Source organism: Martes martes (genome assembly GCF_963455335.1).
Source record: "Martes martes genome assembly, chromosome: 8".
In the NCBI taxonomy this organism is placed as follows: Eukaryota; Metazoa; Chordata; class Mammalia; order Carnivora; family Mustelidae; genus Martes; species Martes martes.
The window spans coordinates 40,524,020-40,548,362 of NC_137895.1; the positions used below are offsets into that span (position 1 = coordinate 40,524,020).

The 24,343-nt window shown below is 36.0% G+C and overlaps 1 protein-coding gene across 1 annotated transcript in view; it reads right to left on the bottom strand.

Annotated features, from left to right (window-relative positions):
* Nucleotides 1-24,343, bottom strand: part of NAV3 (neuron navigator 3) — a gene marked incomplete at its 3' end in the record, with an annotated part of 387,672 nt that overhangs the window by 362,467 nt on the left and 862 nt on the right. The window lies entirely within an intron of this gene.

Consider the following 24,343-nt stretch of genomic DNA (forward strand, 5'->3'; position numbering starts at 1 on the left):
TATTCTAAAACTTATGGAAAAGTAAATTTTAATGATAAAACTTCTATGCAAATAAAGTTCATAGTATGATTATGAAAATCCAGTACTCATCTGTATGAGTTGGCATGTGCTATAAAATATACTACTAAAAATTCAGTGAATTAAAACAACCTTTTTTGGGGGGGGGGGCGGCTCATGATACTAAGAGTTGACAGTTTGGGCTATAATCAGTTGAGCTGTCATTCACTTGATTTTGGCCAATCTCACACAGGTATCTGCAGAATGTTGGCGTGCGGGTAGTTGAATTTGTCATATGTCTGGCATTAGCTAGCTGTTGGTTGGGGCCTTGTGTAACGTGCCATCCGTTACCCAGTAGGCTAGCCCAGGCTTACTCACATAACAGTTCCCAAGATCAGCAAGTGGAAAAGCTACAGGCCTCTTGAAACCTAGGCTCAGAAATTCCAGTGTCTCTTCAACTACATTCTATTGGTCAAAGCAAATTACAAGGCAGCCCAGATTCAAAAATGGAGGTAAAAAGACTCTAGTACTCTGCTTTGATGAGAGGCGCTGCAAAGTATTATAGAATTTTTATATCACAATGTCACTAAATCAACACTTTGTGAGAAATTAGAAGAATAATGTAATGTCCTTTAGAAATATCATCGACTGACTAAAACAGATTCTAACAAATTAAACTTTTTCATTTTGTGACAGTGTTACTAAGTTGGCAGCCAAGGGAGTCACAAAGACATAGATATTTTGATTTTACAAAAATTTCTGGGGATGATTTCACTTATTTTTCACAAAAACATACTAAAATTCAGCCTATACAATAGGGAAGAGTTGGATAATTTCCAAGGTATTTACAGAATTATAACTAAAGAGTGATGATTAACAGACCATTGTCTACTTTGAATATTTTAGGGAACATCCAAAAGATATACTAATTAGCATTCTTAAGCGGTAGATGCTTACACTTAAAAGATTTAGATGGTAACCCATTCAGTTTAGAGATTGGAAAAGATACTAGAGGGGCGCCTGGGTGGCTCAGTGGGTTAAGCCTCTGCCTTTGGCTTGGGTCATGATCTCAGAGTCCTGGGATGGAGCCCCACATCTGGCTCTCTGCTCAGCAGGGAGCCTGTTTCCCCCTCTCTCTCTGCCTGCCTACTTGTGATCTCTCTCTCTTTGTGAAATAAATAAATAAAATCTTTAATAAATAAATAAATAAAAGATACTAGAACGAGCTAGCATGATTGATAAGCAAAGTGGAAATTAGCATAGTTGGACTTAAAATCACAAGCTATTATCTGAAGAAAAATGCTATGAACATTCTGGCATATATATGTATGCCATATATATATATGCCAGAATATATATACATATATATATACCATATATATATACACATATACCAGAATATATATATATATATTCTGGTATATGTGTATATATATTCTGGCATATATATATACCAGAAGAAAAATGCTATGAACATTCTGGCATATATATATATACCATATATATATATATACCATATATATATATATATATATATATATATATATATATATATATACCATATATATATATATGCCAGAATGTTCATAGCATTTTTCTTCTGGTATATATATATGCCAGAATATATATACACATATACCAGAATATATATATATATATATATATACCACAATAATATATATATATACCACAATAAATTTAAAAAATAAATAAATTAAAAAATATATATATATATATATACTTAATTTACAAGCAGACTCCCCAGAGCAGGGAGCCTGACACAGGGCTCAATCCTAGGACCCTGAGATTATGACGAGAGCCTAAATAAGGGTCTGACGCTTAACTAACTGAGCCATCCAGGTGCCCCTGGTGCATTTATCTTTAATTTCAACATAGACAACACATGCATACACACACACACACACACACACACACACACACACAATAGGGTTATAGTGATCATATAGCTTTATATCCTGTTTTGTTCATTTATCTTTATATCAAAAATATAGTCCTATATTGTTAAATATTCTTGGAAAGCAAGGTTTCTAACAACAAGTAATTTTTGTGTATCCACAAACTAACTGAAAATGTAGGAGAACACTTGGGTTGACAATAATTATATAATAAATCTAGAGGATTTATTCAAATTCAAATTTAGTATGTACAAATAGTATGAAGCACTGCTAAAAAGAAGATAAAGCTGCTTTAGGTTGAATCAATGAAACAGGCTGGATACAGTGTAAGAACCAACAGAATCATGGCCCTTTTCTTGGTAAAACTTCATAGGACTGCTGCTTTCTATTAACTTTTAATTTTAGGTGTCAGTAACTAATTACGCTGGACCGAAAGCAGAATAACCGGACAGTAAAGAACCTAGACTCCATATCATGTACAGAATAAAGCCTTATGCTCTAAAAGAAGGATAAAAATTTTCACATTCCCACCTCCTTGTAAAGCTGAAAGTATCCTTTCACATGCCTGCTTCCCCATGTGTGATCTCCTCCAGACTTTTATTCACCTTTGTGTCCCTGAAACCTATAAAGTTTAGGATGTGATAGGACTCATATAATGTCTGTTGAATAAATAAGTAAATGAAAAAATACATTAGTGAAGTAGAACCAGTAAGCGGATGTTACAGAGAGGCAGTTTTTACCTAAATATAGGAAAAAATATAATTTGTGAGACACTAACCCCTGGTCATGAGAAGGAGTATGTCAAACTAACTGAAGGGTTCTTACATTAAGATGAGAAGTTTCACCAGATTACTTCATGGATTCAAAGATAATATGACACAAAATAAAATGGACTTTAATTATTAAAAATATGGACCAGATTATCTCAATTCTATACCATGAATAATTCTGCATGTTTTAGTATATTTAATATCTTAAATATATAAAAGCAGCTATCAAATATATTATGCATTTTCAATTTTATATCTCAAATCATGGTTTTTTATATGTAGAGTAGCTTAGTGTCCTTTGCATAGGCAGTCTTATATAAGATACAGAAAAATTGATATATGGGATTACATTAAATTAAGAATTTATGTTCTTCAAAAGAAACCATTCCTAGAGAGTGAAAAGGCATCCATGGGTGGAAAAAGATATTGACAAAATGTGTATCCAACAAAGGACCTACAGTCAAACCATTCTCTAGGCCATTAAGGGAAGAAACTCATGACTCAGTAGAAAAGTGAGCAAAAAACCTAAACAGACACTTCACAAAATAGGATATCTAAATGATCTATTAAGTATATGAAAAGTTGATCAATGTCATTAGTCATCAGGAAAATGTATATAAAAACTACAATCCCACTACACAGAAGATACTATAAATCTGTGGCCTCATACCAATCAATACGAATACCTATTGTGCCAGAGATATATGCAAGGTGGTAAGCAATGTGGTATGCGCACTTAGGAAAACCACAACAGTATCCACTAAAGTTGAGCGTATGCATTGTCTGTGACCTTGCAGTTTCACTCCCAGGTATTTACCTAACAGACACTGTTTCATATGTTCACAAAAAGACATGCACAAGAATTTTCACAGCATTATTCATAAAGCCCCCAACCTTAAACCTTCTAAGTGGCTACATTCATGGTAGGATTAAAAAAATAAATTTTATAGAAATGCATGCTCTGGAATAACATGAATCCTTTAGAATAAACCAGTCAAATCCACATACAGCAATATGCAAACATATGCAATGACAACGATGGAAAAATGCAGTAGAACAGAATCCATATTTCATAATTTCAGTTGTATATAAAGGACAAAACAGGAAAACACTAATATATACTCTTAGAAATTAGGATAATGATTTCTACCACGAGAACTCAAGGGGAAGGGATTTGATTTCTAGGATGTTGGCAATGCCTGTTTCCTGTTCTGAGCAACTTATACAGATACGTCCTTTTTCCGAAAATTCATGGGCTATATATTTTTAACATGCATACTTTATTGTTTGTATTTATTATGCTTCAGTACAAATTTTAAAATAAAAATTACAATGTTTTCTAACAAGCTAAATATTTTACTAATTGCTTTTCACAAACTTACAGTGAATGATATTATGTTATTATGTTTCTTAAATATAAGAGAAACTTTTAGGAGAGTTATTCCATTTTGAAGATCAGTTAGTCCACTGCTAACTTACATTATGTGACGAGCAGTCCACACCTATCCATACTTTCAAGTATCCGCTTTTATTTCCTAAAAGTCATCATTTCTTTTATAGTCTTGCCCTTCGGACTCAATTCCTGCTTCTACAATAATAGTTCTCATTCTTCCACATACTTCAGAGGAATTACATAAAAGGCAGAATTAGCTGGGTCATTTTACCTTTGTCACCTGGCTCCTTTATGTTTTGGTTTCCTTGTCTGTAAAGCACGACTGATAGTATACACAAATACTAAATGGAAATGCATTTAAAGTATCTCCACCAGTGTCTGGCGAGTATTACTTAATGAATGATAGCCAGTATTAGTAATAATCTTTCATGAGTTACATAATAGACATTGAGACCGGTATTAAAAAATATTTTCAACAGTTTACAATGAAAGTTGGGAAAAAATATAATAAGCTGTGAATTTCATCAAATCATGATGTATATATTCCTATATTTATATAGGAGGGAGCATATTTTTGAGATATTAAAACAGCATATTCTTTTCCTTATTTATTTCTATTTCTTAGTTGATCTTTGGTTCCTCCATCCAATTGAAACGATGACAATTATTATTTCAAGAACACAGAATTCAGGCCATAAGAACAACAAAAAATCATGGCTCAACTTTATATCAATTTCTTTTTTTTAAGTTCATAGTGACAAAATAGTCTCAAAAGTCAGGATTTTCAACAAAATAAAGTGTTTTCCATGTTGCAAAAGCTTTCCTTTACCTTTCAAATGAAAATCTAGACCACAGAGTTGTATGTTGAAATACAGCACAGAGAATACAGGAGGTATTTTCAGAGAGGCTAACTGTGATGGTGAGATAAATAAAAGTTCAAATAGCAGGAAGACAGGAGATTCAGAAGGGGTGTGTCTAAGATAAAATGCCATTAGAATCTGAGAAAGAATCTGCTGTTCCCATATCCCCAGGAACAGCCACAGGGCTGTTGAACAAGAAAAATTTCCAGGTAGATTGAAGATCAAGGTGAAAGCTAAGAGGATTTGTGTCTCATTTCCCACCTACAATGCACGGTGTCCCTTGTCCATTTTGAATAGCCACAGTAAAGGGAAAATAGCAACAGGACATGGGCCTTGAGAAAGCACTTCTTATATATATGAATATATATGAATACAGAAGTTTCTATGTATCTCTATGGGGTTATGTAAAAACGTGGAGAGGATACTGTACCCGAAGAGAGCTGGCATTAGGACAAGGTAGATGCAGAATTTGGGCAATGGTAACCACCAATGGGCGTCCACACAATACCCAAAACCCAAGTCTCAGCAGAGAGTAGCACAGCACGCCCAGTAACCAGGCATACGGCGCTATCTCAGCACTGAACAGCAAGGACCCACAGGGTAGCACGCAAACCCAAGTGGCTCTTTCTCCATACCTTATTACCCTGGGTACACACTAACTTCCCTAAACACATTGCTTCATCCACAGACCCCATTTTATAAATGAGAAAAGAGATGAGAAACTTCATTAAGAAAGGAAACAGCACTTATAAGAAGTTTGACCTTCAAATTACTACACAGTTCTTTAATGAGGCTTTATTAAGCAAAACAAACAAACAAACAAACAAACAAAAAAAGTCCAATTTAGTTTTCTCCCATCCTCACCAATCTCCTTTTCCACAACCACCATCAGTTATGGCATTTCAGAGCAAGAAGAGATATGCTGTAGAAAATACTGAGTTATATTAAGAAGTAGTGTGTCTTAAAGCCCTGTAAGTAAAACATATAAATTACAATGCACTTGGCTGAATTTACTACATTACAATGGATTTGAGATTAGTTACAGGAAGATTCAGACCATACATCACCCTAGATAAGGAAAAACTCTATTAACATCCATAAACCTACCCTGGCAATAGCACATGGACATTGTTACTGAATAAAGTGATCTCACCAGTTATGTTCTAACTGACAAGAAAATCAAAGAATGCCAAGATGCTTTTAGGTGTTGGACCATGACTTGAACATATTCCATCTCCTTACTGATTCTCCAGCACACAGCTATGGCTGGCTTGCTATAAGACAGACTATGAGTCTTGGATTTAATGTTAAAGTTACAGTCATTTTCCTAAGCAGGTCTGTAAGATGACTAAGTAATAGTTATAAACAAATAGAACATTCAGGTCATAGCTTTTATATTCACTTTTTAAGATGAAACTGCTTTAAGACAGTCTGATTGAATTTGCTGGTCCTAATTTTAGCAATGTACAAAAAAGAGATACTTGTATTAGAAGATTCTCCACTATCTCTTCCACAAGTAATATTTAATATTTCAGGAGATCAACATTGAATTAGGGTGGATTTGCTCAAGAGGGACTAGTATACTATACTGAAGCCAAAATCATGAAGACTTATGAAGATTTTGGGTGGCTCAGTCCGTTAAGCATCTGCCTTCGGCTCAGGTCATGATCCCAGAGTCCTGGGATGGAGCCCCACATTGGGCTTCTCACTTGGTGGGGAGTCTGCTTTTCTCTCTGACCCTTCCCCAACTCATTTGCTCGCTCGCTCGCTCGCTCTCTGTCACTCTCTCTCTCAAATAAGTAAATTTTAAAAATCTAAAAAAAAAAAAAGACAAAAAACAAAATTATGAAGATTTTGACCTTGAATCACTAAAATAGCAGAAATATACTAAAATAGAAGAGCCAAAATTTATATCCAGCCATGAGTAGGATCCTAGGACAGTTCTTTGTGAAATACAGACGTGAAGTAAATCATGAGACAAAAGAATAAAATTATAAAAAAATCAGTATCTTTTTTTTTTTTTTTTTTTTTAGTTCAACTGTTCTGTTTAAATCCCTACTATGTGGGGCGCCTGGGTGGCTCAGTGGGTTAAAGCCTCTGCCTTCAGCTCAGGTCATGATCCCAGGGTCCTGGGATCGAGCCCCACATCAGGCTCTCTGCTCAGCAGGGAGCCTGCTTTCTCCTCTCTCTCTCTGCCTGCCTCTCTGCCTACTTGTGATCTCTCTGTCAAATAAATAAATAAAATCTTTAAAAAAAAATAAATCCCTACTATGTGCAAGGCACTGAATTATATTCAACAAATGGTTCTGGGAACACTAGGCAGCTACATGCAAAAGAATGAAACTGGACTACGTTCTTATACCATACATGAAAACAAACTCAAAACAGTTTTTAAAGACCAAAATAGTTTTAGAGACCTGAAACCATAAAACTCCTAGTAGAAAACATGCAGTAGTCACTTTAACACCAACCTGAGCAACATTCCTCTAGGTATGTCTCCTTAAGAAAGTGTTACAAAAGCAAAAATAAAACTACTGGGACTACACCAAAATAAAAAAAAAAAAAACAAAAAACTTTTGCACAGTGAAGGAAACCATCAATGAAAAAAAAGGCAACCTATGGAGTAACAGAAGATACATTCAAATGATATATCTGAAAAGGGTTTAATATCCAAAATATATAAAGAACTTACACAACTCAACACCAGAAAACCAAACAATTTGATTAAAAATGAGCAGAAGACCTTTCCAAAGAAGACACGCAGATGACTAACAGACACATAAACAGAGGCTCAACATAGCTAATTATCAGGAAAACGCAAATCAAAAGCAATGAGATATCTCCTCAAACTAGTCAGAATGGCTAGTGTCCAAAGATAAGAAATAACGAGTTGGTGAGGATGTGGCAAATGTAAATTGGTACAAGCAGTGTGGGAAACAGTACAGCGGTTACTCAAAAAATGAAAAATAGACAATATGATCTAGTAATTCCAGGAGTGGGTATTTACTTAAAGAAAACAAAAACCCTAATTCAAAAGGATATCTCCCCTCCCCACAGGTTAATTTCAGCATTACATGCAATAGTTCAGACCCTGGAGAAATCCAAGTGTCTGCTGATAAATGAATGAATAGAGAAGTTGTGGTATAGCCATAAGAAAGAATGGAATCCTGCCATTTGTGACAATATGTATAGACCTAGATGTATTATATAAAGTGAAATGAGTCATACAGAGAAAGACAAATACCATATGATTTCATTTATATGTGGAATCTAGAAAACAAAACAAAGAAGCAAACAAGAAAAGCAGAAACAGATTCAAAAATACAGAGAACAAACTGGCTAGTTGCCAGAGGGGAGGGCACGGGGAGATGGGCAAATGGATGAAGGGGAGTGGGAGGTACAGACATTCAGTGATGGGATGAAGAAGTCATGGGGATGAAAGATACTGCATAGGGAATATAGTCAATGGTACTGTCATTGTGGCAGGTGGTGACTACATATGAGCATAGCATTGTATAGACTGTTGAATCACTATGTTGTACATCCGAAACTCATGTAACACGTGTGTCAACTATACTTTAATTAAAAAAAAATTAAAGACACTGTTTTAGAGATCTCAATGGATGTAACCATGAGTCAAATAGGCCTCTTCTTAAAGTAAGGGCTTAAGTGAAAAAATTCAGTTCAGTAAGATTACAGAGAACCTTGAAATTACCAAGATTGTAGCTTTGCTAGGGAAGATTAATTTGTTAACAGTGTCTAGGAAGGACTAGTATCACTTTTATAGCCACAAAAATCAAAGAAAACACTTCTGTTATACAATCACTCGGAGAAGTTCAAAACCTATGATCTATAAACCTCAAAAAACTGGCAAATATAGCACAGTCAGTCTTTTAGTCTTTTGGAGTATATATCAAATTGAATGGAATCATGCTGGGAAGACTAAGTTTCGTGGTCTTTCTTAAGGAGATTTTTCTCTATTTACCTGGATTCTGCCCTCTAAAATAAAAAGCAATAGTAGAGTTGAAATCACCTACTATTGGAGAACATTTGGCAAGTGCAGGACACATTTTGTTCAACACATGATAAGGTAAGTACCTCTTTATTCTTTATGCCCCTGCCAGGGTAAACCATTCCCAGTGTTTAGTAAATTATATGCTGTATTAAAAATAGTACGAGCTCATTATTCATTATTTGTAATAGAGGACAACGTTCCTGTGTGTCTCCAACTTGACTACTTCCAACAGAGAAACGGTTTTGATTTATTTGGACTAAAATACTTGGGAGTATAATGGAAGGAGGGTAAGAACTTCTTACTGATTTTTCCCATTAAACATTCTTGGGTAAACCTGAGAAATTACCCCACAGAATGGATGTTATATTCGTTCAGTAGCCCAAGTTTTCAGTAAGGAGCAAAATTCATCAGCTTAACTCAGAGCAGTCTTGTTATTTCAATATGGCTGTTTCTATTTAAAAAGTTACACAATCAAGTCGGTTCTTTCCTCCTCCCTGTCTGAGACACAGTTTACAAAACACACACACACACACACACACACACACACACACACACACACAGAGTCATTACATAATTGCATTGCCAGGAAATCAAAGCATTGCTTTCTGGTGGAGAATAAAAGATCTGCACCTTGACTTACATCTTACTCATCCTAAATCACATCTGCTCTTTGGGGCACTTTCTCCTGGCTGAAGAATTTGCTCTGAAGTTTACTACATTCATGGGAAGGCCGCTTCTGCTATTCTGACTATTCGTGTTGTGGTTTTACAGATGTCCTGCAAATGAAAGCCTGCTGCACAACAGGAAGTACCCGCTGCCAAGTCCTTTGGAGAGGAGCAGTGCATCCACAAGAGGATCCAGGTGGTAAGACATTTGAACAAAAGCTTTACACAACCGCCTTTGAAAAGAAGAAAGCAGAAGACAAGGCAGACATTGGCACTCACTCTAACTCTCTGTTCAACTTAATGGCAGCTCCACCAAATGGATATGTGTTCATGCAACTCAGTGTTGTGACAGGGTGGTGTCTATGGGAACTTTCCTCTGGAACAAATAAGCTACAAGAGGAACAGGATGAGCACAGGGATAAAAGGGCAAAGACTTTCTTGCAACTTCTGAAAGTGGTAAATTTGATTAAAATTGGATTGTTCTTTCTCAAAGCTTGAGAAGAAAAAGGGATATATCAGTGTTGTGATACCCACGTTCCACGTAACATCTTTTCTCATATTGCAAGCAGAATGAATTGCAGATAAAGTCAGCACCTGAATCACTCTTTGCCTAGAAGGACTTCTTTCCTTCTGAATTCTCTGCATCATTCTCTTCCAGTTGGATTTTATCTTCTCCCTTCCAATTCTCTCAGCTTGATTCACACAGGCCATACATAAGGGCTAAACAAAATGTTTTTTGCCTGAGGGTATTAATTTTCTGCTTGGGATAATGAGACAAAATGTGGTGCAATTCCTCCCTTGATTTTAAAATGTTTAGTTATCTTGAAGGCAACTCTCCTCATCCAATAAAAACAGAAGGAAAACGGATGACCTTAAAAAAACATATTTCTGAAACCCAAGATTCTCACACACACAAATGCCTCTGATAATTCTGGGTGTAGACAGATGCTCTCTTCCTTTTTGTGCTTCCCAAACATTCTGTCAATGGTCTATTGTTAAAGTGCGGACTTTCTCCCAGACCACATCCTGTCTGTCTTACACAGGAGAAGCGTCACTGAAGGAAGCTCGAAGTCCTGTTCTTTGTGGTCTAGAAAGAAGTAACTGCACATACCTCAAGGTATCACTCCATTCAACTCAGGTCCCATAGGAGTCATGCTGGAAATCACCCGATGAACTCAGAGCAATAGGCTACCTTTGTTTTATTGACAACTCTACATCTTCCACACAGAAGGAAGAATACATTCATTATTGTCAACACTGGTTAAAATTGTATGGATAAGGAAAGAGCAGATGCAAATATCTGAACCTCATTAAAAACATCACTCGTTTGAAAAACACAACATCCATAGAAATTACTTGCCATTAAAGAAAATATATGTTGTTATATCCGAACAGAGAACTGACAACGTCTGACACCAAATTGCTAATTAAATAAGGTGATATTTTTAAAATGATGAATCGAAAATATATTTTCAACTACAGAATTGAAATGAATAATTAGAGAATTATAAAAAGCCAGAATAAAACTAAAGAGGAAAAACAAGAACATCTGATTCAGAATTAGGGTGACTAACCATCCCAGTTTGTTCTGGACAGCAAGATTCCCAAATTAAGAGATCTGTGCTGATAAAATCAGGACAGTCTCGAGAAAACCAGTACAACTAGTCATCCTAAGTAAACTTGATCAAAATTTTGATATTAATGGCTTTGTATAGAAGGTACTGATGAGGACAGAAAACAATAACTAAAATCTGTAAAGAAAATGTTGAGAAAGTTGTTATTCAAATTATATAGGAATATCTCTATAAATGTCCATAGAAAATATTTCTTTGTACACATAAAAACAAAGACGTGACTCTCCTGAGCAAATATTAGCTCATGCTTTAGGCACTGATTAAAACAGCACTTGCTTAACCTTTATGTATGAGCAACTTGAAAGCTCAGATCCAAATGAGTAGGTGACCTCCAGCTACAATACAAAATATCACAGCACAAATTTGATATATTTTTATATTGCAGCCCTTCCTCTACCATTACCCTCTTCTGTTTTTTTCTTCTTATAATCCCATTTTATTTTCATATCTTTTGAAATCTTCTATGTTATCTCTGCTTTTTAATTCTACTAGATCATTTTTTCAAAAAAAGCAGGATCTAAATCTGTGATTCTAAACTGGGGGCAATCTTTCCCCCAGGGGACAGACCATGTTTGGGGACATTTTTGATTGTCACAACTGGAGGGGATAAATCTATTCTAAATTAAACAAACATACCCCAAATGTATAATAAAAGTAGTGATTATTGAAAATCAGAATTGTAATCATTTGTTTTTTTGAAGTAATATTAATTAAAAATGTAATATTGCCATAAAAACAATGAATATAAATTTCTAAAAGAGTCCCAGTTGTTGCAAGCATATTTCCCATAAAGCCTATCATGTTACAGACACACATATACGAATATATACGTGCACACACACACATTTTGCCTTGTGCATGGCAAGTATGCAATAAATAGTTGATGATGGACTAAATGATTAGATGAATGAGTAACAAAGACAAGAAAAGTCACCTAGGATCCACGATGTATACCTAGAAGTGGCCATTGGAGGGATTTACATTTGTGAAATAGCAGCCTGGTTTTAGAATAAAATAGGTCTAGCCTGAATCAGAGGAAAACAACAGAGAGAACATATTGTTGGAGATGATAAACCCTGTGTTCAATATAAGAAAGCAACACACAGTGTGGATATCAAAAAGTCAGCCACAGGAAGGAAGAAACAGCTATAAAAAGCAGATGGTTTAAAGAGAAAGGAAATGTGAAACACAACCCCCCAAAATATATGGGTCAAAATAATAACAAAAGGTTCTGGCAAAAGTATCACTGTAGAAATTCAATAAACTTAAAAAAAAAAGCACAACAAAATTATATTAAAAATATGAGCATTCAGGGAAAATGAAGAGAAATACATAATGTTTGTGTACTTTTTAGAGTCTAAAAAGTCTAAAAGAAATTTAAATTGATCCAAAGCTAAACAGTAAACCCGGGCAAAGAGAAGTAGAAACCTGAATAGAAATAGTCCTATAGGGCGCCTGGGTGGCTCAGTGGGTTAAAGCCTCTGCCTTCGGCTCGGGTCGTGGTCCCAGGGTCCTGGGATCGAGCCCCGCATCAGGCTCTCTGCTCAGCAGGGAGCCTGCTTCCTCCTCTCTCTCTCTGCCTGCCTCTCTGCCTACTTGTGATCTCTGTCTGACTTGTGATCTCTGTCTGTGAAATAAATAAATAAAATCTTTAAAAAAAAAAAAAAGAAAGAAATAGTCCTATATGCACAACTAAATTTAAAAACCAATTAAGTCATATAGAAATTTATCTTGAATTTGAAAAGAGGTTGTTTTATGTATTGTTTCTTACAGTTGCATACCATGGTCTGAAAGGATTACCTTGAGTTGCTTCTTTCAATGATGGTGATGGGTTTGTCAATGAACCATTTACACATTCCCACTAGGTCCCCTTTGGAACCAATTTGTAATGTGTTGACAGAAGCTGCATCATGTCTTCAGGCCAAGAGAGCAGATACTCCCTCACACAACTCTGCAGCCACCCACTGGACCACAGCTAGAAGCCAGCAAATGCCTCCCTCCTGGGGTTATGTCCAAGTCCATCCTGATTCTCTAAATGACCCTTCTAGAATTCACATCTTATACTGCCTTGGATTTCTGGTTCCCAGCTCTAATGGAGAGCTTCCATATCCAGCAAAAGAAGAATGCTAAAAACTGAGTAATGAAGCAAATAGAAACAAAGGCACAGGACCAGGATAGAGTTGCTTTCAGGATGGGAGTTTGGATCAGCAGACTGGAACAGGAGAAACCGAAGGTAGTTATCAAAATTGCAAGGTGGGGAGAAACCAGAGGAGTCATGAGACCGTAGTGAATTTTTTAATGATACTTGTGTATAAATGTACCCAGTCTATTTATTTTTTAAAAAACTAAGTTAACTGCAAGATTTTCTCTCTGTACACTTAGTGACTTGAGTGCAATTATGGTCCTTCACTTATTCATGTGCTGTGTTTAAAGAGACATCCCTATATTTCAGGACAACTTGACAATCTGAAAGATACTTTGGATTACCTGAGAATATTTTTAATATGGCAAATTCTTGCTTAATCTTGAAAATATGACAAATTAGGCAGTCTCTGGCTAATAAACCATTTCCCTTAATTTCGAGGCACACAAGTAGACTAATTCCTAGCCTGTCTCGCAATAGGTTTCATCATCTGACTAAGTTCTGACCAACTCAAGAGTTGGTCAGAATGGAAGTGAATGGAAGTGACATGTGAAATTTCTCAATCTCTTATGCAATCTTCCATTATTTTCTCTTTCACTGATGGCTGGTTGGAGGTGGGATGATGGAACCTTAAACTGGAAGGAATCTGGTTTCCTGAGTTACCACATGCATGTGTCAGCAAACTTTTTCTATAAAGGGTCAGATAGTTAATATTTTAGTCTTTACAGGCGAGACTCTATTGTAATTACTCAACTCTGCTATTACAGCACAAAAGCAACCACAGGCCACACACACACCAATGGCATGACAGTGTTCCAATGAAACTTCACTTAATAAAACCAGGTGCCAGCCCAGATTTGATCTATAGACCACAGTTCATCAAGCCTCACTATATGGAACAGGTAAATATAAATGAAAAGTAAATTCCTACATTGTTAAGCCACCGAGACCTTGAGTTCATCTGTTACAGAAGTTAGCATTACTTTAACACAATGCCACGTTGATGGCTCATAAAATTTTACACATTTCATGATGGAAAACTGTAACCCGTCCACCTCAGGTTTTCAATTTTATGAGAGTCCTTTATGACACTGAAATAAAACAAAAACTGATGGTCTGGGGGCACCTGGGTGGCTCAGTGGGTTAGAGCTTCTGCCTTCGGCTCGGGTCATGATCCCAGGATCCTGGGATTGAGCCCCGCATTAGGCTCTCTGCTCAGCAGGGAGCCTTCTTCCCCCCTCTCTCTGCCTGTCTCTATGCCTACTTGTGATCTCTCTCTCTGTCAAATAAAGAAATAAAATTTAAAAAAAAAATTTTTTTTTTAAAGTAATGGTCTGCCATTTTGTTTGTTTTCTTTTCTCTTCTTTTCTTTCATGGAGACTGCGTCAGTTATTTTATTGGGAAAATGGTAAATTTATACCAATGCTCTCTCATCTGGTGATTTTATCTGCAGACAGAATTGCAACACTTTTTAACAAATCATTCCATTTACTGGGAAGAGTGGGGAAATCCTGCCATGTATCCAATTAATGAACTCTCCCACAGATACTGAATTTCTCTATTGGTCCTAGTGACTAGAAATTCAAAGAGAAGTACTTTTTTTTTTTTTTTTTTAAGATTTTATTTATTTATTTGACAGACAGAGATCACAAGTAGGCAGAGAGGCAGGCAGAGAGAGAGGAGAAAGCAGGATCCCTGCTGAACAGAGAGCCCGACGTGGTGCTCAATCCCAGGACCCTGAGATCATGACCTGAGCCGAAAGCAGTGGTTTTAACCCACTGAGCCACCCAGGCGTCCCCGAAAAGTACTTTTTTAAAGCCAAAATGGAGCAGCAGTGGGGGCTGGGAGAGAGGAAAAATTAAAAGTGAATCTTGTCAAAGATTAATTCATGATTCCTGCAAGAATCCATATTTTCTTTCTTTTTTTCCCCATTATGTGACTAAGTGTCCACACAGATAAATGAGTAACATTGATTTTGATTATCGTTTTTAAATTGTTGTGAGAGAGAGATGGAGAGGGAGATGGACATAGGAATCAAACCCACTGAAGTTGAAATTCCTGCTCTACTTTAGCAGCAGTCTGAGTTCAACTCCTATATATGTTTAATTATAATAATAAACTGGATATAGGATCTAGAATGTGACTAGTGCTCAAAAAGTATTAGTAATTATCATTAGTTTTAATTGCTACTTGCTGCCAAGTTCACAAATGGTCATTTCCAACCATACTATAAGTTTTGTGTGAAGAAAAATGTAACCATCAAGACTTAAAATTCTGTGGATTACTAGTAATTAATAAATGTACCCAAACATCCATTGCTTCTTTTACTAGACTTGTCCCTCTTCCATTGCTCTATAGCTTGGTCTTTTAGCAAAAATTTTGCTTTATCACACTCTTCTTCACTTCTGTATTTTTTAGCTTCTCTCCCTTCACTTATTCTATCCATGTTTCATTTCATCATCACCTTTCTAAAACATAGACTTATTCGTGTCATGTTGGCATCTCCCCCTCCCCACCAAAATAAGTTCATACAACTTACTAGACATCTAACAGCCATCTTCCCAATGCTTAGACTCAACTTCATCTCTTTAACTTGCATCCTACATTCTAGGATTGCTGAGTAATTAATGTATACTGTTCCAAACACAGCACAATAGTACACATCTTGGTAAATACCTCTCTACTTAAAATGTGTTCCCCCCCGCCCCAAATATATCCAGCTAAACAAAGCCACCAGTTGGGGTGCCTGGGTGGCTCAGTGGGTTAAAGTCTCTGCCTTCAGCTCAGGTCATGATCCCAGGGTCTTGGGATCCAGCCCCGCATTGGGCTCTCTGCTCAGCGGGGAGCCTGCTTCCTCCTCTCTCTCTCTGCCTGCCTCTCTGCCTACTTGTGATCTCTGTCTGTCGAATAAATAAATAAATAAAATCTTTAAAAAAAAAACAAAAACAAAAAAACAAAGCCACCAGTCAAACATGGCAGGATTGTTATTTTCCCAGTGCACGGAAAATTATTCACTGCCTTCTTTCTTGTACTATCGTAAGCTCTTACTATCATTAGCTTTTGTGGTAAATTCTCAGATATATTTATAATATTATATAATAGGTAAGTTGACTACCAAGTACATACTGGATGCTCTGTTGGAATATAGTTTATATGCAATATCTCATTTATTCTTCAAACTAATTTTATGAGGCAGTTTATATTGTCCTCATTTTGTAAATGAAGAAACTAAGGCTTAAGTACTAATTGACTCACCAAGATTACTGGGCCAGTAAATACTGGAACATTCCAAAAAGAGAATTGTGGTCAGCAGACGTGAAGTGCTGCAAACAGGATGAAAACAAGAGCTAAAATGTGACTAAAAATTAATTAATTAATTAATTAAAATGTTAATCAAAAAGAGATGTCTTTTCAAAAGCTATTGGTAACCTCTAGGAAAACAGAATAGGAGTCAGAAATCAGAAAAAGTAAACCAAACACAAAGCCTGGAATAGTGGCACTGAACACATAATAACCTTTCAATTGCAAATTATTGACGGATGATCATCTGAAACAGATTGAAGGAAATAATGATAATATTAAAAAATATTAGAGATGTAACCATAAAATTCCTAGAAGAAAACACAGCCAGTAACCTCTTTAACACCAACCTTAGCAACATGTATCTAAGTATGTCTCCACAGGCAAGTGGAACAAAAGCAAAATAAAACTACTGGGACTACACCAAAATAAAAAACTTTTTCACATAAAGGGAACCTACAGGAAAGGAAACTTTTGAAAGAAAAGGCAACCTACAGAATGGCAAACGATATATGCAAATGCTGTATCTGATAAGGGCTTAATATCCAAAATATATAAAGAACTTATACAGCTCAACACCAAAAAAACAAAGAAATGGGCAGAAGACCTGAATAGACATTTTGCCAAAGAAGACACACAGATGACCAACAGACACATGAACAGATGCTCGACATCCCTGATTATAAGGAAAATGCACTTCAAAAGCAATGAGATACCGCCTCAAACTAGCCAGAATGGTTATTATAAAAAAGACAAGAAATAATAAGTGTTGATAAGGATGTGGAGGAAAGGGAACCCTTATACACTGTTGATTAGAATGTAAACTGGTACAGCCAGTGTGGAAAACAGTACAGAGGTTCCTCAAAAAAAATTAAAATAGACCATGTGATCCAGTAATTCTACTACTGGGTATTACCCAAAGAATATGAAAACACCAATTTGAAAAGACAGATGGACCCCTATGCTTATTGCAGCATTATTTCCAATAGTGTAGAAATGGAAACAACCCAAGTGCCCACTGACAGATAAATGGATAAAGAAGATATAGTATATATATACAATGGAATATTACTCAGCCACAGGAAAGAATGGACTCTTGACATTTGCAACAACATGGGTGGACCCAGAAGGTATTATGCTAAGTGAAATAAGTCAGCTGGAGAAAGACAAATATCATATGCTTTCACTTACCTAGGCAAAAAAACAAACGAGAAAATAAAAAGCAGAAACAGATTCATTAATACAGAGAACAAAATGATGGTTGCTAGAAAAAAGGGGGGTGGAAAGATGAGGAAAATGGGTGAAAGGAAGTAAGAGGTACAGGCTTCCAGTTATGGAATGAACAAGTCATGGGGATGAAATATACAGCATAGGAGATATATTTAATGATATTGTAATAGCATTGTGTGGTGATGGATGATAGCAAACTTGTGGTAAGCACAGCATAAAGAGCAGAGTTGTTGAACCCCTATGTTACACACTTGAAACTAAGGTAGCATGGGTCAGTTATACTTCAATAAAAAATGGCAAAAAAAAAAAAAAAAAAAAAAGCAACAACTTGAGCAATTTTGGAAGCTGGATCTAAAGCACTGCTTCTCAGCTGGGTTTGATTTTGCCCTCTCTCTGAATACGTTTTATAGTGTCTAGAGACATTTTTGTTTGTCACATCTGAAGAATGCTACTGGCATGTAATCACTAATAGCATGGATGCCACTAAATATTCTGTAATAGTAAGACTGACCCAGACAACAAAGAATTATCAAGTCCAAAATGTGCCAAGTTTGAAAAATCCTGGCCCAAAGGATCCACTGGAGGAGAGGAGGAGATTGAAAAAATGAGATAAAAGAGATATCTGCTAGGACAAAATTGGGAAGAAGGAGAAAGGGAGTGAAAAATGTTACCTTCAGCAAACCCTTATCCAGAGCTATTAACTTCATTTCTGAGGATAAAGACATTGAAGTTTGGAGAATTTAAGTGACTTATCTTTTCAGGATCTAGCAGAAGTTTAAGTCAAATCTCTGAGCTCTAATGTGATGTTCTTTTAACTATGCCACCTAATACATTAAGTTCAAGATTGAAGATAATTTTTGGAATTGTCACAGCATAAAACCATGAAGCAATTGTGCTTAAAAATTAGTGACATATCTATTGGTTTTCTATTTCTACACATATTTATTGCCTTCCTTTATATCAAAGAAAAGAAACATGTCTAGCAGAAAGGTTTAAGAAACTCAGAAGAACATGTTGGGCAAATGGGCATCAAATATACATACAATATTGACAGTTGAAGAACAACAATAAAAAAAGTTGTATGAGATTTTCAATAATATTTAATCACTTTTAATTTACCCAAGAATATTTGGTAATTTCATAGTTGAAAGCATGAGATATAATTCTTTAAGGACTTTGTAAAGCACAAACTATAATAACAAACATAATGTCAAATTGCTACAGCTCTACAAACAGTTACTCAAGAGAAATAAATGTACGATATTGAAAAGCTTAGCATTCTGCTAGTAGAGAAAATGTTAAAACTCAAGGATCATTATAACATTCTTTATACCACTGCTACCACAAAGGGAAAAACAATTAAAGCGACCATTAACAGTTTAACTGTGAAACATAGAATATGAGCCATAACCAGAAAAAGAAATACTCATGGTTCTTTAAGTACAAATAAGTAAATGTGCAAACACAGCAGAAACAGGCAAGGAAGGCGGAACATGTAGAGAGACCCAAGGGTTGACCTGTGCAGCTGTAGGTCTGGCGAGCTTTGGAAGTGCTACCATGTGAGCGAGCCAACAGGAGTGTCGACAGTCCTCAGCAATCAGGCATCTTCTCCAAGAAGGAAACAGCTGGAGGCCAGAGTCAGTCATCTACTTTATTGACATCTGCTGCTATTATTCTATCATGGGGTTTCTTTTATTTATTTCTGTTATTTGAAAAATTCAGTAGAGACCATGTGTCAACTTAATTGTCTTCTGAAAATTCTAGGCACTTGGGCACACCATGATTTATTTGCAATTCACTAGCAGTGTTAATCAAATATTTAAAACAAACCTTACCAGTCTATATAGAAATCAAGTCAATGAATTAGTTCTCTCCCACTGACACAGCAAAGTCTTCACTGCTGCAGTGTTATAAAATAACATATAAAAGTAATGTCTTCTGGAGGCACATAGCCTTGGACTGAATCTCTATTCTATTACACTTTAGCACTGAAATATTGGTAAGTAATATAACCACTCTCTGCCTCAGTTTCTTTATCTATGAAATGAGGGTCATAACAGTGCCTATAACATAGGGCTATTGTGGGGACTGATGGGACACTCCATAAAGTGTCTGGCTCGCTATCAGGCATATAACAAGCCTCTATAAACATTAGTACTAACCCTTTTCTGCTCTGATTTCTTCTAAATAATATTACTGTGTAATTTTGTCTCATTCTTACATTAAGAGCCTTCCCCAACGTCTATCTAATGAAGTTTGCTTCCATGTATAACCTGACCTAAACCTGCTCCTTTCCATAAACATTATCCTCAAATTATAATGGTTTACTCACTAGGCATTCTCTGCCAATCTTTCATTCAATGAACGCTTTTTTCCTTTCTATACTTGAGTCCTATCTGCCCATTGAATACCAACTACTTGGTGAAGTCTTTCCTGAATGCTCCATTCAAAAAGGATTTCTCTTGTCCCTAAAATCGAGAAAAATATTGCCCTCAATAGCAATACTATTCATACAACATATTTGCTTGTCTATATTGCTAGTCACACTTTTTGAAAAAAATACTCGACTTAAGGTTTAAGTGTCTTCTGTTTTTAAAACATTAGTGCTAACACACTGTGAATGTAATACTAAGAACAAATCTCTACCTTAATTTTCCTTGCAACTGGTAAAGTAAGAAAGTGAAACAAATTTCCATACTAATATGGTCAAGGAGCCTTTACTCTTTCAAGAATTTCCTTGAGACCTCCCTAACTGGATGCAAACTTTTCTTCCTTTTAACCTCCACAACAATTTATTTATTCTTTTCTTTAACTTCTGAACTGACTCAGGAGTTGGTGAGATTTGGGGGATAAGGTAGAGCTACAAAAAAATACTGCAATTACATCATGAAGAGAAAGTATAATGTAATAAACAAAAACAAACAAACAAAAGCTTTGTAGGAGCAAACCTAGATTCAAATTCTGGATTTTGGTACTGGTTAACCATCTGATCTTATGAATGTCTCCCACTCTATCTGAGTTTATTTCTCTGTAAATGTGGATAATAAAGCCCTCTTTAAAATGTCATGAGAAAAAAGTACAAGAAATATCCTATAAAGAACAAAGTAGGTACTCAAAATTATTCTCTATAATAATGTAAAGAATCTTCAGTTTGCATGGGTAATCAAAGAGGGAAAAGATGAGTGGGCCCAAAACTGGAGAGAAACTGACAGTAAAGAGAGAGAAATGACAGTAAAAAGGAGGAGGAAAAGCGAGGTGGCAGACCGAGCTGGAATGAGGTTGGGGAATCAAAAAAGAAAGCTAATGTGATGGGTATGGCCAGGGGACTTCCATGAACAAGGATGTCGAATGCTTAATTGCATGTGATTTGCTGAGCTGTGACAAAATAGAAACCCCTTTCTTAACTTTAATCTCTTGATTCTCAGTTTCTTTGGAAACTGAGAATCAAGAGATTAAAGTGACTCTCTTCCTTATTTGGATGAATACCCGGGAAGAATGGAAAAACCAACCAAACGAAGAGACATATTAGACATATTAGAAAAGTCAAAGAAAGTAAGAAATCAGAACAAGAAACAGCTAGAGAAATACGTAAGTCCTTGAGGTATGGTGATGGAGAGTCCTAATGTATGTGGCATAGAATCTAGAACTAACGTTATTTATTTGCTAAACGACAGTGAGACTAAGTACTCTAAACAACTTGGGACACCCAGGAAGGAGACATCTGGAAAACAGTAGCTAGATGGAACTACAATAGAAGAAAAGGTGTCAACAATTAAAGGCTGGAATGGTTACATAGGCCTTGGAATTGTAAACAGGCCATCTGGATGTGGAAGAACCTTTAATGAAGTAGAGTGTGTCTTTCTAAAGGAGCAAAACTCAATTATCCACTCAAGACTGAGAGACAGATGCCACAAACTGATGGGCAAAAGAGAGAGACAGGTTCCCTGACAATTTCAAGAAGCCACCCTACCAGCTATGGACTGCTTACTTTCAGATATCCTTTACATGAGGATATAGGCTAAGCAAAAAAAGTCAATCAGAGAAAGACAATTATCATACGATATTTCTCATATGTGGAATTTAAAAAACAAGACAGAGGATCATAGGGGAAGGAAGGGGGAAAAGAAATTAAGACAAAATCAGAGAGGGAGACAAACCATAAGAGACACTGAACTCTAGGAAACAAACTGAGGGTTGCCGGAGGGGAGGTGAGTGGTAGATGGGCACTAAGGAGGGCACTTGATATAGTGAACACTGGGTGTTATATGCAATGAATGGAATCACTAAACTTTACCTGAAACTAATAATATAGTATATGCTAATTAACTGAATTTAAATTTTAAAAAAAGAAAAAGAAATAAACGCCTGTGCTGTTTATCCTATTGTTAAGTTGAGTTCCCTACTATTTGCAGTAAAATCTGATTATCTCTAATGCAACTTTCTTGGTCATGTCTGCTATTTTCTTCAGTTCTATTTTTTCAAAGTTTATAAAAATCTTTAAATATACTTTTTTGACATTTAAAAATATTCTGAAATGCTGACAAGGCATTCTTTAAATTTGTTTGAAGAAGTTTTTAATCTGCCAAGTGGCATGTTAAAAACATCCCCTAACTACAACATTGCTTACCACAGAGTCTTATTGGAATATCAGATGTGTGATTGATACGTTTGTTAACCAAAGAGATGAACCAAAATTCTACTGCAAACAGTATTTATGATGCAAAAGTCTTAGGCCAAGGCCGTTTAGCAAAATGGAAGTTTGACTAAACATGCAGATCAGAGGCATGGTCAGCAGAGAAAAAGGGTCTACCTATTCTTTCATCTAATCCCAACAAGTTGTTGTGGGTACACGGAACATTAAAACAGAACTTTGTGGCATTTGCTTTTAATTTTTTGCATAAAGTTAAATACTTTTAGTCTTTTGTTAATAATTTATCCTTCCTTTCTTTTACCCTGAATTGCTTACATTAGACTGAGAACTATAAGCCTACAATTAATTTTTTTAAATATTCTATTTAGTTATTTGACAGAGAAAGAGATCACAAGTAGGCAGAACGGCAGGCAAAGAGAGAGGGGGGAAGCAGGCTCCCTGCTGAGCAAAGAGCCCACTGCGATGTGGGGCTCGATCCCAGGACCCTGAGATCATGACTTGAGCCAAAGGCAGTGTGACCTAATCCACGGAGACACCCAGGCGTTCCCAAGTAATTATCTTTTAACTGATTTTTCTTGTGTGATTGTCTAATGTTTTCTTAAAATACAAAAGGCATAATATGACTTTAAAGCTACAAGTACTTTAAAAATCATTCACTCCACACCTTCTGTTTTAAGAGTAAATGATCCAAAAAGACTAATGAACTTAACTAAATCTTAGTCAGAATAATTCTTCATTGATTGACGATTGATTGATTGATTCATTCATTCATTCATTCATGTATTAATCCATTCAACTACTGTTTAATTCTGAGGCATAAGGCACTGGGCAGTGGGAGCTGTATCACAGTATAAATAAGGCCCTGCCATCTGCATATTTTCAATTCAGTGGGAATAGAAATAAATCATCCAGATAATTAAAATACAATGTAAATAAATGTGCTTTAACTATTACTATGGCCAGAGAATCACAAGAGAGGAAAGGAGAGGAAGGGGTAGCTAGCAAAGACTTTAGGGAAAAATTTGCATTTGGCTGTTCCTTAGAGGACTTGAACAGGTGGAGCTGCACGAATGGAGACTTCAGACCAAAGGGGTAGCTCTCTTTTTAACTCGTAGATTGGATTTCAAGATGAAGTTTTTTCTGAAATTATTTTAAAATTGCATTTGGGTGGGAAAGTAAAATCAAAGCAGTCCCCAAACCAGAGGTGAGAACAGCAACTTTGGAAAGCCTGACGTCATAGTTAGTGCTGCATTAAAAGGTGATGTTTATCAGGATACAAATGGATCTCCCTGAAGTTCAGCAACTGAAAGGCCATGCAAGTGTGCATCTGGAGAAAACAACTGCAGTATGGCTTAGAAACCAAGAGCTACGAGCCACTGCTCAGAAAATATCGTAAATTAAATGACTGAAAAAGATGTCAGTAATAAGTAAAACAGTAGGGTTTCAATTTACAAGTGAAAATCCAGACAAATGTGCAATATCAAGGAAAATAATATTTCATTTTTGTTCATAGTGCAATGAATTAAGAAGTCTAAGAGACATATATTCAAACAGAAAATGTTTAAAATACAAATGGCATTTAGAAAATGTGACAGCATCTGTATGGATTTTAACAGACAAATCTTCTTTTACAGTGTAATATGCATGAAAAATAGGTCCCTTTTTCTCATATTTGTGACTGTTATGGCTATTAGTAACCAAGTGCTGTCTAAGACTAACGAGGCAATTCATCAATAAATAGTACTGATAACAAACATGCATTTTCAGAG